At 42.8% G+C, this 15822-nt stretch overlaps 1 long non-coding RNA gene across 1 annotated transcript; it reads left to right on the top strand.

Annotated features, from left to right (window-relative positions):
* The first annotated feature begins 11581 nt into the window (after window positions 1–11581).
* Window positions 11582–14220, top strand: LOC114767403 (uncharacterized). The gene is made up of 2 exons (XR_003742931.1): window positions 11582–13241; window positions 14020–14220. It is a non-coding gene; the product is annotated as an uncharacterized LOC114767403 (long non-coding RNA).
* The last annotated feature ends 1602 nt before the right edge of the window (window positions 14221–15822 follow it).

The raw sequence follows: 15822 nt of genomic DNA, 5'->3' as shown, positions 1-15822 counted from the left end.
TTTTTTGGCCTTTGCTGCTGGCTCCAACACAGCTGTGCATGGGGAGTCAACACAATGAATGTCCCATCATGCACTTCTGATAATTTACATTTATGGAATTTTTTAAATGCCCTTATCCAGATCAACTTGCAATCAGTAGCAAATTAGGGTTATGTGTCTTACGAGTTCATAGGCAAATGACTTACCCACTATGTTACTACTATCCACATAATAGCCTGTAGAACTATTATGCAGAACCATAATAGCTTGCAGAACTGAGACTCATGGCAGCCAGGGTCCGCAGCATGGTTCTTCTCCTCTGGCAGATTAGTCAAAAATGCTCCGCTGTGTCTCTTCAATAGAAAGCAGGTTTTCTGAGGTTCTCATCAAATTAGAACACCATGCCGAATGGCTGCATTAAGTGTCAAAGTGAGTAGCGTTTTGCTCATGTTAAAACCGTTGAATGCTAATTTGTAATGTTGCACATTTGACTGTGGGCCACTTTGCCAACCCGTCAAGTTTTTTTAATGATCAGGCGATCTCAGAGACAGGCCCTATGACGTCCATATCGATTTACCCCTTTTTGACAGGCCTGCTGACCTGAGGCCAAGCACGCTCAAATACATTGATTGAAACTATCCAACAGTACTTTTGGGTTTTGAAAAATCTTGTTTCTTCTTATTTTAGGGTTTTTACTTACTGATCCCAAAGTTACCGTGCAATAGCCACATAACTATTATGTGCAGTGTTGGTGAAGTCCTTCACCGCACTGGAGCAACATCTGAGATCTCCTCTACATGTGACACATGTTGGAAGACGGAACGATGGGGCGATGAAGTTTCCTTGGAGGGCAAGCGATAAGACCTCTCACGTCTGTGTTGTAGCAGTGGATTGGATTTCAGGTTACAGAGGTACCGGGTTTCCGACTCTATTGACAGACACGCCGCATGCAAACCCAGCTACCTCCTGAGCATTCGCACGGCCGAGGGAAAATATTCTGTGTAATGACCACTGCTAATGCCTTGGCCCCTCCTTAGGCAAAAAAAAGAAAGGAAAATTCTCAATTACATGTATCGTACCAATAGACTCAACAACAAACCTGCCAAAAAAAGAAAATCAGACATTCAAACAGGACATCAGTACAGTATGGTTTCTGCCCTCAAAACAAAACCAAAAAACAGCTCTTCAGAAAGTTGAACTTTGTCCTGCCACTGTTTTATGGTACGTTGTGGAAGAGTATAGTGTTCTGCATCTTAAATAAGTCATTTAAACACCATTTAACAACCTGTAATTTGACATTTGTCGTCATCTGGTCATGGTGGGGGCACAGTGTCTTCTTCAGAGTGCAATATAATTGCATCTCACGCCTACTGAACCTTTCTTTCACAACTAGATTTGTGGAAATATGAAATATAATGAAAAATGCTCATTAAAATTCGGGTTGATTTGTGTGTGTTGGGTCAGAGCTCAAATTTCTGATAGTTGTAGTCAAGGGAAAAAAATTAATTTGACCTTGTTGACCACTTATATTCATAATAATCTTTAATGACCAATAATGACCAATGTTACCACAAATTAATTATATGGAACGTTCTGGTGGACATTGTGGTGTAATCAACATGTGATAGATGGGGATGGGGAAGGCCTAAATTCTCACTGAAAGTAGATTCTTTATGTATTGGTTGCGCCTGACAAGTTAAATCAGATGGATCTGTTGTGGTCTTTTTGCTTTTGAAGAAGAGTGATTTCAATTCTTCGGAACTCCACACAGAAACATCAAACATATTGAGGCCCTTTCACTCTGAGTTTGCATTTGAGGCAAAGCCCAACAGGGTTCATTTATTGAAGGAGTGGTCCTGTGTTTGTAGGTGACGGCAGGTATGCTTCAGCACGAACACACACACACTCACAAACATCTCTCTCCTGCACAATGGCACACACAGAGTAAGTGTTTGCTTGTAGCCCAGTTCAAACAGGCCACACTTCCGCTCCCAGTGCGCTCAAGCACTTTCAAGAGCCTCCCTTTTGTTATTCATAAGAGAGGATTAAAAAAAAAAAGCATATATAATACTGTAATACAAAAGATTGCGACTCCATTTGTAATGTTATAGACTTAGCTATCAACACACCACATTGTTTAGTGTAAAAAAAAAAAAGAAGCCGGTTCATGATTGCGCCGTGCCCGTCCAAACGAACAGACAGATCGGACGGGAGCGGAAGGCTGAGAATTTCCACCACACATGTCTGCAATTTCCTTCGGACATCCAAAAGGAAGTATCTCTTACCCCAGTATCTCTCCCCTTTCCCTTATTAATCCGCACAATTTACCCTTAACATTTGCCTTGGCTGAGCCGGGGCGCCCGGCTCCACAATGGTCCTGTAACACGACGCGAAAGATTGCCGGTTCTAGCATCTGGCGCCGCTGCGAGTTCCTTTCATATTCAATCAAAACATCAGACGTGTGTGAAGACCTAGGATTTCTTTTTCCTTTCTCGTGACCCGTGCATGGGCTGGAACGGAACGCTTTCGACGCCGCGACAGGTCCGCGTCCTCCAGGCATCGAGCCCGCCCCAGGTTTGGCAGGGAGCGGCTTGTCAAAAAAAAAAAAAAACAGGTCCTCTTTGTTTTGTCTGCAAGAGAGTCCCTGAACTGGGTCACCCCCACACAAAGGACTCGCCTCGCATCCTCGCCGAAACCGCCGACTCGGGATGGGGCTGTCAAATAGGCGTCTAACGTTTCGGGCCGTGCCTCCTGTCGGCTTGACCTTGCGAGGCTCGGCAGCTCCTCCGCTTGGCCCTCTGCAGAGTAACAATTGTGGCGAGCAGCCTCGGTTCCACCGCCCAGCCACCGCAACTTGGTACAGGAGCCCGAAAATACACAAGTGACATTAATACCTGCGACGCGCCACCGTCGGACACCAGTAATGGCCACTGTCTGCCTGTTCTCTGCTGTAATTTCGGACCGGCGCGAGTTCAGGTGCCGGCGGTTTGTCTGTGTGCCGCCCAGCCTCCCTCGGCCACGCAGATCACGGATCGGGGGCTCGAGAGGTAGAAGACAGAAGAGGAGCACAGCGGGAGGGCAGCCAATTCCAGGGGAGCCGGGCCTTCGGAGTTTGAGGGCCGAGTGCACGGTTGGGCTGCATCTCTATTCTGCCGCGGTTGCCTGAGGAAGGCCCCGCCCCCTCCCCGTCTCTTCTGTTTGGTTTCACCTCCCCTCAACCCTGCCGCCATTTTTTTCCAGAGCTCTCTCATCTGCTGTCACCCCAAGTGACAACAGCTTGCGGTGGGGAGGGAATCGTCTTCAAGGCGAGTCTGGAAACATGACCTCAGCTTCGACCAGGATGACAATGACATTTTCAGTCATGCCATAACCGGACAATAAACTACTATTTTTCAGTCTGGAGCGGATTCATTTGGTTTTACTTTACTGCGGTGGACTTGAAGCAGTTGGTGGATCTCCCTTTGTAGTCCAGTGTTGCTACTCTGACGTTTAAAACCATCAAGCAGAGGCCACACTGGTGCTGTAATATTAACCATCATGCCTTGCTTGGGACTCGGCTAGTGACCACTCAATCTTTGAGGGCCTAATGAGTAACAGGTCTGGATCCGTGGGTTCTTTGGTTGCAAATTAAATGAAGCCATTAAAAAAAGCATGCGTGGCAGATTCTCAGGACTACGGAGTGAAAAATTGAGCCTATTTAACCTATTTTAAACCTAGATAGAGTATTTACAACGCTATGTGGAGTAAACCAACTCTAACAGCAGAGTCAAAAGTCAGTGCAAAGTTCTGCAGAACTCTGCACAGTGTGGATTAGCACCAGCATGCGTTGCACGCCCAGTTCAGTAGGGGCGTTAACCGGCTTGCACCCACCTTTACGCAGAAGATGGGGTATATTGAGGGGCTACTTATGTGAACGGTAGCCAGGCTGCTTGCATCTTGTAAACACCTTTGCAGTTAGAAAAAAAGAGGACTTACCCCAACCCAGTCACCTGACCCATCCTTCCGACAATGAACACCACAAGTGTAATATAATTTCACTGACACCAAGTAAGGACATGTTGGAAGCATTGATATTGTAATGAGCTACATGGTGAATAATATCGGTTTGATCAGAGGAATTTAGTAATATAGAATCATATGATAAATATGTAAAATAAATAAATAAATAACACTACAGAGAAATGAAAGTGATATATCATTACACATTAAAGTGTTCTTATAAAATATCTCTAATGTGTAATCATATTACTCTAATAGTGTGAATAACCTGAGTTTTAAATATCTTTACACATTTTATTGTTAATTTTGACACTAAATGGAGCAGAATGAATTCTGCAAAGTCTACACTATCCATAGAGTAAATTTTACTGTAATATTGAGTGGGAACAGAGTTGAAAGCAACTCTTTAAGTGTAAAATTGACACTCACTTTTTTTACTGTGTAGTTCTGCTGCAAGAACCCGGCGATTTGTTCCTCTAACAGACATGCATTTTTAGAAATGGCACGGAGTAGGACTTTCAGACACGCCACATTCTGTTCTGTTGGGATTTATTTGTTTTTGGTCAATTCGGCCACTTTTTGTGTTTTTTTTCACCACTGTCGAAAGCCAATGTTACACTTGGGAGTGGTCGGGCCAGAGAGGGATTAAAACATTTCCATTGACCAGCGGTTTTGCGGAGGTCATAATCGCAGTCCCCGCTGAGCATTTTCCCGTCAAGGCAGGGAATGCATCAGTTTTGCTTACTGGATTTTGCGGCCGCGGTGCTGTGAAAAAATGGATTCAGAAGAACCATTGCAGATGTTTCCGCTGTCCATCGTTGGGGCAGTAAATTTCATGGTGACTCTGTTCAGACACTGAACTGACGCTGATTAACTTAGATGACACTTATCCAAGCACAACGAAATGTGTCCTCTGCTGTCGACAGCCATGACAGGTGCCCGGGGAGCAGTGTGTGGGGACGGTGCTTTGCTCAGTGGCACCTCAGTGGCACCTTGGCAGCTCGGCAACCTTCCAGGTACGGGTACGCTTCCTTACCCGCTAGGCCACACCTGGCTCAACGTAGGGTTCCAAGTGCGGTCATGTGGTCAATAGGCCAGTGTTTTAACTAGGCTCCTACAGGGTGGTAGTAGCCTAGTGGGTAACACACCCGCCTATGAACCAGAAGACCCGGGTTCGAATCCCACTTACTACCATTGCGTCCCTGAGCAAGACACTTAACCCTTAGTTGCTCCAGGGAGACTGTCCCTGTAAATACTGATTGTAAGTCGCTCTGGATAAGGGCGTCTGATAAATGCTGTAAATGTAAATGAAATTATAATTATTATTACAGTTTGTGTATATCTAAATGTACGAATATTCAAGATGTTTTGCCATGGATAGGCGGCAGAAATGAGATATACATAAAATCAATATGGAATTAATACTGGTATGTGAATCTCTGGATTGTTTAAACATCTGTGATATTTACTGATTTGTTTGTTGTACATGACCACTTTGTGGCCAAGGCCTGAAGAACTGTGGAGATCGGACCAGGCCTAACAAGCGGTTCTCGTTTTTGTCCAGTAGATGGAGTCAGAGGTTGCGAAATGGCGGCAACTGACTCAAGTTCTCTTCTGCAGGTCTTAAGACACCAAGTTTGCAATGTTCTTTTCAGCTGATCACACATACAGAAATAGACACATAAGCACAAAACCTACAATCTCCCACACACAAGGAAGTTTACATCTACAGCGTTTGTCAGACGCCCTTATCCAGAGCGAATTACAATCAGTAGTTACAGGGACAGTCCCCCTGGAGACAAGTTAAGTTGCTCTGTGTCTTGCTCTGTGCTCTTCCTCTGTGTCTGAAGTGTCCTGCTCAAGACACAATGGTTCATAGTGTCTCACCCAATAGGCTACTACCACCTTTGTATGACATCTTGTATTTCATCATCCATAAGAAACAATGAAATACATGTAATACTACCCGTACATAAAAACAACTAACATCAGAATGGCTTATATCTTGTAATCAAATATGCAAGAAAGAAGGAATGGGAATGTGGAAAGAAAAGAGGACGTTAAACTTGTGGAAAGTCTGTACCTACACACAATTAAGCAGTTTTTAATCATAGTCACAATTTCATCAGCAACTTCCACTTCCCTCAGACCACTTTGCTGAGTGTGTTTAGATGAGGATTAGCATATGTATTACAAGCTGTGGCTCATATTTGTCTGAAGGTCAAGTAAGGGGACGGGAAGCCCACAAGAGGGCTCTGCTCCATAACAATTAACCGAGCCGCACAAAGGATGCCGAACACATGGAGTGTCCTCAGCGGCGCCCTCCGCCATCTTAATTGCTGCCCCCTTCACAAAGCAGAAAGTCTGTTTCGTGATACACGCTAAACGTTTACATCTGAAATTACGTCACTTTCGTGCAAAAAAGGGAACAGTTCAGCAATTGTGATTTGGAATGCTTTTTTAAAAATTAAATTCTATCTTAAATGATACTTTTGCACTAGTCCAAATGTTCAGGCCACAAGAATCAATCAAAGAGCTGGAGAACAAGCGAAGGAGATTCCCACCGGAGAGATTCAATTTCGAGTGAGCCACAGGAAAGGGGAAAAAAAATCATCTTGAGTAATACAGCAGAGATCTCAGACACAGATGTAAATGTCATACGCAGCCAATGCAATTCCAGCGTAACTACATGTTGACATGGTTAATTATGTTTAATATGGTCCTGGTTTTTCATACTAACCCTCTCGGGCCCACTATAGTCCAGAATGGCCCGAAACGGTAAACTGACATCTTTTAAACACTCTAACGCTTATTAAGTTTCATTCCTGAGATTGGGATCTCTGAGGCTCTTTTTTTTTTTTTTTTTGGTGTGTGCACATCCTGCACCGCTTCTTATTCATTTCCCAGCTTCCCTCACTTCTAATCAGCACAGAAGCCATGGTGAGGCTCCCAGCTGCTGGGGCGAATGAGTGGGCCGTTTTTGGCACCACGCACATGCATATCATTAATTAGTGCATTAGCGCTTCCTGACAACGGGGGCCTGCAGTATTGGATTGCAGAGGCACATGAGCGAGGGTGGGAGAGAGGTAGGGTGCAATGGGGGCTGCTGCACTGGTTCCATACACTTATTCAGGGGTCAAAAAGCATTTCTCGTTCAATTGCAAAGGGAACAATGGCAAGGTTTAGACTCCGACAGGATCACAGTGAGGCAGCAGCCAGCCATATTCTACTCTTCCACAGCCTTAAGGCGGATATACACTCTGCGCCATGTGTGAGATGAGTAACTGAAATATCTCAGATAATTAACTCTCTAATGAATCAAGAACTGCTCTTTTTCTTAGTTTTAATTAACTGATTCCATATAAAAATTATGTATGGGATTTTCCTCTTAAAAAGATTCATAGTATTCATAGTTGGGGGTCCTAGTGAACCAGAATTGATCTCTTCATCGATGGTAACTTGTAAGTCTCTCTGGATAAGAGTGTCTGCAAAATGCCTTAAATGTAAATGTAAATATTTTTCATAGTGTGTGGGGTGTCACAATGGGGGGACAGAGGACACAGGACGCACAACGAAATGTGTCCTTTGCCTCTATCCCGTCACCCTTAGTGAGCAGTGGGCAGGGACGGAAATTTGTTCAGTGGCACCTTGTTCAGTTCGGGATTTGAACAGGCAAACTTCTGATTATGGGGTCACCTCCTTACCCGCTAGGCCACCACTGCCCCTGGTGATGTTAGACAAGTGATCTTAGACAAGTTCTTGATGTTGCAGGGCATTGCAAGGGCCAATCAGGACAGGCAGGTGATCGATATTACAAGCAGAGTCACAAAACAGGTGACAGTGGCATGAAGACGTAGTTCAGAACTAGTTCAGGATAAGAATTCCCCAGCTGAAGCACTGATAATCTACTGGCATGTTGGGTTTGGCACCAGACGCCGTTCTAAACCAGGTGTCTACATGAAAAAAGGGAGCTTACAAGCAAAGAAAATTGAGGGAGACGGACAAGGGACGGAGCACGGGACCTTGCACTACACCTGGGCACTTGCACTACACCTTGGGCACTTACCGTTTTTAAACCTTTTCCAAAATCATCAATAAAGTTCAATAATGTTCATCTGTGGTTAACAATAACCTCAATTACAAAAATGGTTGTGCAGGGTAGTTAGTGCCAAGATACACATAACTAGCAAGCAGTTTTTTCTTGTTTGAATTGATTAGATTCACAAACTCTCCCCATGTGCAAAGTATTATTTTTATTACATTTTAATTATTTATTATTATTCATTATTTTTAGTAAACTGAGTTAACTTAGATCCAGGGCATCTGTAGCTTTAACTTGAAAATGATGTTCGTAAATTATGATGACTTACACATACTATAGGTTTCGGTGGCCGCTGACAATTTGTCCGCATGACAAACCTGGAAAATATCTTCCAGTGGGAATCCATCACGCGGCTCCTACGGCTATGGGGTCCCTTCCACGAAACTCAGTAAAATACTGATGCAACTAAATTTCATAGGAGACCGGCCGCAAATGATATATTTCCTTCCCTTCCAAAAAAAAAAGAGCGCCTGTCAAAATCAGGCTTTCCCAGTTTCTGGCATTTCTCCACACAGCAAATCCTCATTGGGAAACGTTTATGAGCCCGACCACGTTAGCAGGTGACCTCACTGATTGAGTTTGCTTTTAATCACATGGGTCCCCCTGGGTTCAACAAAATGGCAAATTAATCATAATGTGTACATTCCCGTCTTCGTCCAGATGTACGAAACGTGCATTTTCGGTGCCGATCAAACCCAATGCATGTAAAAAGATCAGCAATAAACATGGACATTTCCATGCAAATTTTTGTTTTTCCCTCAAGTTTATCCAAAGCGTTCTCTGTGGCTTCCCGGGTCTTTAGAAAGACATTTGAGGTTCCTTCACCCCCACGCAGCACAAACACACATGCACCGCTACTCACATATGGCTAAGTGAAGAGGGGAAACTCTGACTCCAGCCTGAGCAGAGCTTGGCAGTGACTGGCCATTAGAGTGCTTATTTTAGGCTTGCTTTTATGAATCGGTTTCATCTCCGCGTTACTCTCCTGCGCTGATGGCTAAAACAGCAGCGCCCTGGCCGTGCATAAGCCTCGGCAAAGCTTTAAATAATACCAGGCTTTCGCGCCGAGTTTATCTAAGGGAAAACGTGCAGCAGTTTGCACGGCAAGATTGACAATACTTGCAGTGAAGGACAAGTAGGGCTCCGAACACTGAATCTCCTCCTTTGTGTCTCTCAGCATGAGTAAATAGTTGATTGTGAGGTTGAGCAAGTACCTTGTTATGGCACATCCAGTTTATGGAAAAACAAAAGACAAGGGCTGGTGCATTTCTGGCTCATCTTTGCAAACTTGTCCTCAGAAGGGGTCACAGACTCACTGGCATTGCTCCTTGAATTATTCATACACACAGAGAGTGTGTGTGTGTGGGGGGGATTTCACCTGAAACATTCTGTCAGGCCTGCTAGTGTAAAAGAAAAAAAAACACTTGTACGTTTGATAATTCTATTACGTTATTATAATATATTTAATGAGTATATTGTTCTTAGCGATGACATCATTGCCAAAATGTAAGCCATTACATGAACTCAACTTATTATTATTATTAATATGATTATAATGATCAATCACTGGGGAATGCTGCCAGCAGTACGCAATATAGACAAAAGAGCAAGCAAAGACAGGTGGCAGTTTTATAATCATGCAAAAATAGGTAAAAAGGGTCAAAAGTTCATTGGGTGGTTCCAGCCCAAAGGGGTGTGGCCAGGCCCATTTTGGGATACTATATTTCTATATATGATGACAACAATTATCATCGTAGGCACAGCATTTAGAAAGAATGGGACACGTTTGCTCTGTAGTGTGATGAGACCTCTTTATCTTACATATTTTCTTTACTGTACACATCATACAATGTTATGCGAAATACATTTTAAGCCAAAAGGGCAAATGACAGGTAGGCTCCTTTAAAATATCTTACGGTGTAGCATGTACAATTTTCAAAGTCTGATTTGCACTTGTTATTGAAAGATTTGTGCATTTTGGTCTGCAGGGTGAAAGATAACTAACTGGTTGCTAGAATTAGATGAGTGAAATTAGTGGTTAAGACCTCCTTTGAGAAAACTACATCCTGCGAGTACAGGAAAACACAGCAGTCCTTAGTCGCCATTGGTCAAATGTTACGTGTCTGCTAATATAAATAGCTAACATATCAGTCTTCTGGAATAAATGTGCTTTTTTCTTGGATTAGGTGGCGTGCTGGATAACCCACTGTTTGGGCTGCCCTAAGAAAACGAGATGGACTGAGCGAGTATTGGATTCATGATGATTGCTAACCAAACTGAAAAAGCTATGCTATAATTTTTCTTAGACCACATTACCACTCGGCCTCCATTCACTAAATGTCCATGTAATGTCATTTGATAGATCTGCTTTTTTCAAAGAAAGATTTTTGTCATGTTCACAGAGCCAACCAAACCCCAGCAGTAAAAATTAAGCGTTGCTGAATTAATGTGGCCCGTCAGAGGTAACTCTGGATACCCTCGGCTTCACTTGAGACATCAGAGCCATCCCGCTGGTAGGTGTTGCTGTTGGGATGTGGATCACATTGGGACCATCTTTTCTGAACATAAATATGCTCTAAACAGCATCTGGTCAGATTTGGCTGGGAGAGAAGCTACTGTGAGTTAAACCCCGAATGGCCCAGAGCTTCGGCAAACAGAAAGCTGCTTTAGCCAGGTAAGTCAATGGACATGGATTAACATTTGAAACTGGAAATTGGTCTCGTTTCCCAGACAAACTAACAATGCGCCCTATTTTGGCACTGTTCTCCAGGGGTTTTGCACATTTCTGGAGACATGTTACAGTTTGGGTTTGTAAATTTGCTTACTAGATGTAAGTAGTGCCAATGAAGGACCACAGTTGATCCCTAAAAACCAAAAGAGCAGATCCCTAAATAAATTGGCCACAACAATAAGACAACTGAGGACTGAAGAGAGAGAGCAGTGGCATCTTCGATGAGGTGGGATATGAACTTTCTTGGGGAGGAAGAAATTACACATTTATATGTACTGGCAAAATAAAGTATCTATCTATCCATCTATATATCATCTTGTATGGACATGCAAAGAGGCATTGTCCTATTTCAGGGGGAGAACGTGCCCTGCCACACAGCAAATTCCCCGAATTTCAGCCTGGTGCTGGACAACACCAGACACGGGTTTTAACGGCACAATATCAGCATTTTACATGTGAATACACTTATTTTATAATGCAATTTACAGTACAGTTAGCTTACTTCTCATTGCTTACCAGAAATCATAATACATGTCTAAATACAAAAATCTTCAAAGCTCTGTGGTTTTTAAAATCCTACATCAGGTCTGTAATTATAGTGCTTTGTAATGTATGTAAAGATGGAGAGCCTCATAGAGCCTCTCCGCCTACATAAGATCTCTGCTAGCATCGGAAATTGCATGTTTATGCACAGATCATTTGATCAATGGGCTACTTTAGCAAAAGGCTACGACACAGCTTGCTCGTGCACATTCTTCTGCCAGCAGCGCTCTAAATGTGCCTCTTATTGGGTTGCAGAGTGAAGCACACAGAGGGACATCAGACGCTGCAGCCAGGGCTTTGTTGTCTGGCTGGAAGAAGCACAGTAGCGCCCGAGGCAGTGCCACTGCAAGGCCGGCTCTGCCATCTGTGCACTGTGAGAAGACGCTGCCGCTTGCTGCCTCTGCAAGAGCGAGAGCCATGGGGAAGGTAGGTGGGGAGGTCTGTTTAAGCGCACCCTTGGAGTCATCGAATGGAAAATTATGGTGTGGAGGAAGCCTTGGCCATGCACTCTGCAAATCCTCCGTCATCATCACTGGATGTAACTAAACCGGTACGGTGGGGCATAATTGTCTCTTACCATGAAAAAGAGTTTACTGTGGGTTATCAAACTGTGGAAGAAGGAAGGTTCCTGAAGGAAGAAAAGAGCGAATGTTCCTCCATGCTGTGTGCAGGAGGACTGGCAAAGCTGAAAAAAGCTTGTTATCAATAATTTACTGTAAAGTTTATTTAAAGAGTCAATATGTTGGTCATATGTCATATGTTTTGTGACTTAAAAATGTAAAAAAACAACAACATTATATTCTCAATGTTCATTACACTGAAACTTCAGCATATTATTCATTATGCTAAACCATGTAGATAATTACGGCTCTTAAATTGCCTCATATTTTTATATAACCTATGATCAGAAAAACACCTGATAATTTATACCGTCGATATTTGTTTGGAACCCCACAGTTGACCATATTCAATGTTTCTTCTGAAAATGTTTCTATACAGCGCCTGAGCATCTGGTGTAGAGTCTGATGAAGTAAAATTGCAGTTAATAACTGTTCATGACATGTAACTGTTTTCATTCAGTATGCTTGACCTCTACCTCTTAAGATGCTACATCTTTTGGTGACCAAACTTCCTTGACTGAGATCTAGTTCCATGTCTAAAATCACAATGTAAAAACCTTGGGAGAACCTTCTGATTACAAGATACAAGGTAAAAATAGCACTGTGCTACATTAAGCTCTCAGACAGGTTTTAGGTGCATTCCAGCACATATCACAATGAAGCATTGACACCTTTTTGAGACTTAGCATAATTGAGTCTGTGGATGATCACAAACTCTGGAGAATAAAGGTAAAATCCCAAATCAACTAAGGCGTAATCCTCGCGCTACACAGCAAAGTGCTTTTTGATATGCAAGTGATGTTGTGTCTGGCATCTTGATTAGGGGAAATAAGAAGCTCATTGTCCAAGCAGGGCCACAAAAGCCGGTGGCGCCAGATAACTTCAGGGTCTATTAATGTGCTAACATAAAAACACGCTTTAGTGTCAAACAACTTAAAATTTAGTTTCCTCGTTTATGAAATAAAACTTATTCTAGCAGCTTCTAGATGATTTATGGGTTCAAAAGTAAGTGTGTTAAAAAAAAAAAATCTGATGATAGAGGTTTGGTCAAAGAAGGGTTTGCTTGAACCTTTCTTGAACTTCTCCTATCTTGACTAGGGACCAGCGGCACAAGGTCAAGGGGTCGTGAAGTGCCAATGCCACACTGAGTGCCACACATTGTCCCTTGCATTTGCATCTGAGGTTAACTTCCAAGAAAGGAACAGAAAGAACAGTTCTCTCTTGAGGTCATGGACCCACGGTGCGACAGGGCTCATGAAAAAAAAAAGTAAAAGACCACTTAATTAAATCTAGAAACGATATATAGCAATTTAGAGGGCTTAAGGCACAATTCTTCCAAAACCTACAAAGTCCGCAATTATGACTTATGAGTATCACACAACCTTATCATAAGTACTACTCAGATAGAGCTCAAGTCTTTAAGGATAACTTGACCCCTTGACCCCCACCGGTTCTGTCCATCTGATTGCGCAGTGGTCTTGTGGACCAGCAACTTGTCTTTTTGGGGCAGCTGGTGGCCTAGCGGTAGCAGCCCCGTAATCAGAAGGTTGCCGGTTCGAATCCTGAGCCGCCAAGGTGCCACTGAGGGGTCACAGAGCAAAGCACCGTCCCCACACACTGCTCCCCGGGTGCCTGTAGTAGCAGCCCTCTGCTCACCAAGGGTGATGGGTTAAAAGCAGACATTTCGTTGTGTCACCATGTGCTGTATATCACAATCACTTTACTTAAAAAAATAATAATAATAATTAGCCAGTGGCATGTAACTGTAACCTTTTTTTTACATTTACTAGATATGATGAAATTTGTCATGAAAATGACATCATATTCATGGGACACATCACCAGCCTAAAGTTTAAATATTTCATTAGTTGATTGTCTCCTCCACCATTACCTTATTTCAATCAGGAACTGTTAACATGACTGCTGAAGCCATTTTGTAGGCCGCTCCCTGGGGCAGTATGGGGAAATGAACATGGATGTGGATTGTTGTCAGGTTAACTTCTCCCAAATTCCGTTATTAATATGTTACTATCATTTGGTTTCAGGCTCAAGAAATGAACTAAACCTTGTTGGAATGTGCCACATCGCTGCTAACAACACAGGAATTTGTATCGTATGACGATTTGTGAAGTCCGAAGTTACTGGACCTGGATGCACGAAACAAATAGTAATAAATCACATTTTAAATTATATAAGAAGACGGCTTCAAAGTTTTTTGCAAGCTTAATAAATGTTCTGTCTGTTGATGTGGCACATTGGTTTACTCGTTGTAATTAAAACCGTAGTTAAAATGATAAATGCAATGCTTCCTTACTCCGGTGTAGTCATACTAGCCTTGAGGGTACAATCAAAAATGTGGTGGGGTTGTCCACAAGTACAGCAAGAAGAAAAAAAATGCTCCCTTGGCCTGTATGCGCGTTTGAGTCTGGTCTTGCCGGGGTCTGTGTAATTCGACCACTGAATGCTGAAATCCCAGGTCCCGTGAACCCTATCACCCGAGCACTAATCTGCAGCGCCTAACCTCTCTGATCACGCCACATGACCACAGCCCTGGAGGAAAGACGTCACCGGCCGAGAATCAAACTTTAGCCCTGTAATCTCATTACCCTTGAGTCCTCGATGAGCGAGGGTCAACCGGGTTGCGTTGTCCTCTGCCACCATGGCCGCGTAGGAATAACATGAGAATGGCATCCGGCAAGAGCGGGGGTCCGGACACTCGCGGGCTATTTCTGATGTGATGAGCAGAGGTGTGAAAAGGCTCCTCACTGCTTACGTTAAGGAGCACAACGTCCTGCTCACCGGGCACTTCTAACACAGAACCAAGTCTCACCGGTTTTTCACTTTGTTCACTCACCCTTTCCCTAAACTAGATGATGAACCAAGCTGCTATGAAACCACATGCACATGACTATTATATATTAATATAACATTATTAATATACATTTAATTTAGTAATAAACCGTACTGCCACAAAATGTCAAATGGATATGAAATTAAGCAAGAGCTTTGGTGCCATTTTTTAAGCAGCTCTTAGCACTGTCAACCTAAGCCTAAAAGGCTCATGTGTTTCTGTTACACCATTTAAAAAAAGTATTTTCGATTTGTATTAATATTGTGAACAACACATTGAAAATAGCTGATGACATAAACGATCCGCCCCAAGTCAGTAAGAGAAACACGGTCAGGTATTTTCAGAAGCCACCTATACATATCTTTTTTGCCCCAGGTGCAGTTAGCTAAGGATTTTTCCACTTCTAAACGTGTATTTAATATATTTTTCACAATTATGTGATAGACTTATTTCAAAACTAAAAAAAAACCCACAATGCTTTATTGCATTACATCAATACATATTATGTAATATGTTGATTTTTATTGACAGTAATTTTATTTTTTGCAAACACCCCATTTTAGACCATTTGAGCCCTCAATACTTCTCACCGTCCAAAAAATAAAACTTTGTACAGAAGCACGTCTGAGACTCCCATCTGGCCGACCGTATCTCTGCATTTCGAGGAGCACTTGTACAAAATAATCAACGCAATTAACATGCAGGTCGTGACATTTTATGTCGCATAATTTAATACGTAATATAATTTAAAGGTTTTTCTATGCACTCGCGCAATAGCGGTGCGTCTGTGTGCAGCGTTTGCTTAAGATTTTTAAAACCGACATTTCGGTTTCTGTAACTTTATGAATTGCGCAAAAAAAAAAAAAAAAAAAAAAATCCCAATAGAAACAAAAGACGTGCAAACACCGGTTGCGACGGGTCTCCGACTTTTAATTTTATTTTTTTCCCCGATTACAGTTATTGGTGCAACTGCGAGCGCGCGAAACGGAAGCGGTTC

Source organism: Denticeps clupeoides, chromosome 17 (genome assembly GCF_900700375.1).
Source record: "Denticeps clupeoides chromosome 17, fDenClu1.1, whole genome shotgun sequence".
Lineage (NCBI taxonomy): Eukaryota > Metazoa > Chordata > Actinopteri > Clupeiformes > Denticipitidae > Denticeps > Denticeps clupeoides.
The sequence above is the reverse complement of the archived record's forward strand: the minus strand, read 5'-3'. Positions and strand labels throughout refer to the sequence as shown.